Genomic DNA, 2086 nt, shown 5'->3' on the forward strand with positions numbered 1-2086 from the left:
AGCAAAAGGAAGGTTCAGCTTTCTCTAAGCAGAGCATTGTCAGCCTTCCTGCGGTGACACAGGGGCATTGTGAACAGGTTTGGTTGTTCAGCACTCCTGTCAGACAGCCTCGGTAGTGGAGGCCAGAGGGTGACCATCACTCTGGAGATAGGCCCCTCTGTGGCCAGCATGGGACTGTCTCCTCAAAGGTCTGCACCAGTGGGGAGTTAGAGGCAGCAGGAGAGAAAGGGGTAGCGAAGGAAAAAAAAGCAGGAGCAAGGTCTCAGGGTCGTGGACAGGACTATATTGTGGCCTGGAGCCCTGGATGCAGAAATAGAGCACGTGGTGCTTCAAGTCACCGTCTGATAAGATGACCCCCAGAGAACGAACGTGCTGAGGGACGACATCACAGGCTGGTGCTTGCATCCCTGGGTTCAAAGTCTCCCATTCCTCACACCAGCGGGACAGTCTCCATGCTTCTACTCCAAAATTTTAAATGTATTCAGCATTATTGCCGAGCAACCGTGGTTACAAACTTTCCACTTATTGAATTTAAAACCTAGGATCTACAATGCATTTTAACCTGCTTTTAAGCTTCCGGAAGAGCAAAGGGAAATGCAGTCTCTCAGGGAATGCCAAGTCCCCTGCTGCGCACAAATGGACAACTCTACTCCAAGGGCACGCGTAACTATCCAGCTGCATTTCGGGGAAGCGCTCCTCCTGCTTCCACTGGACTTTCAAGCATTGGTCACAAGCATTCCCAAGCCCTGGACACTAAGTAAATATGAATTAAAATAAAGATGGAGGCAGAGAGGGAGTCTGTCATTTGTCCTCTCTCTGTTCGTTAAAAGTGGCTCATGAAGCAACACTAAGTCCTGGTGTTCGATGCGTTCTCCCAGGTCAAAAGAAAGAAGGAAAACGGGGGTTAAAACAAGGCTTTAATAGGATGCAAATAGTTAACGGCAGAGCCTGCTCCCAGATGGCTCTAATCAAAGAGTGGATGGAGCTGTTTCCCTAACTTCCAGTCCTCTTGGCAGCTCCAAGAGTTTCCAGTCCCGTCCTGCGGGGACCATATACGGGAACAGAAGTTTACACTTGACATAGCTGAGGGCCTGTTCCCTCTCAGCCAGGCCAGGTAGATGTGGGTATTTTTCTGCTAGAACAGGCAGAATTTCTGAACCATCTCATGGAAGATATTAGGAAGAAATTGGCCCCCAAAAGTTAGCAGTTGACTCGTCTGGGGGTAACAGCTGTGAAGTAGTAGGAACAGGACTTGGGTCCTGGTCTTTTCCATGACACTTATGAACCCGGCCCTCAGGAATCCTGATATCTGGCAGATTCAACCGTCTGGATTTAACGTTATGAGGAAGGTGTGATTCTCACAGCTCTCCTGTTCCCAGCATCTGAGCTTTATAGGCAGGAATAGGATTGTCAGGGAGGTGGCACGGGGCGGGGCGTGGAATTCTCACGGAGCAGTGTAGGTGGGGGTGGGGAGGAGCAGACGTACCCGCAACTGTGACCGGGGGGCAGAGCCAGAGCGCCTGGCTGCTGCAGCCTCCAGACCAGCAGAGCATCTGCAGCAGAGGGCCAAGTACCAGGGAGTGAGCCGTTCCAGGGACAGGAATTCTGGAACATGCTCCCAGGCCCCCAGGCAGCAGGAACACCCTCAGCCAGGGTAACGCCACCTCCTGGTCTTGTGCAGTCCAGCCCAGCCACCTGAGGTCAGGCTCCTGGGAGGACCCGCAGGAGAAGGGGTGGCTGTTCCCTCACCTGGCTCCCCTCTCAGTACAGACAAATCAGGACAAAACTCAGTTAGCTCATTCGGACCAGAGAGGGCAAAAAAAGTCCCAAGGTGCCACTTGTCTTCTCATCCCATTTGTCAGCTTGACCTTAACCTCTAGGTGAAAGGCATAGTTACGTTTCTTTCCCACGGTTATACTTCCTATGACCATTTATAATTCACTCCTGGTCAAGAGGCAGATGTTGACATACTTTATAAGCTTATCTAGAGATGCTCTTAAGTGTGACCCCGACGCGATCAAGATTTCTAATCAAAGCTCTGACTCAATGTGGTACGCAGTCATTGGTTTTATTTTCAAACATGTCC

This window comes from Pteronotus mesoamericanus, unplaced genomic scaffold, assembly GCF_021234165.1.
Source record: "Pteronotus mesoamericanus isolate MK-2021 breed Mesoamerican mustached bat unplaced genomic scaffold, CSHL_Meso_final contig_557, whole genome shotgun sequence".
Classification (NCBI taxonomy): Eukaryota; Metazoa; Chordata; class Mammalia; order Chiroptera; family Mormoopidae; genus Pteronotus; species Pteronotus mesoamericanus.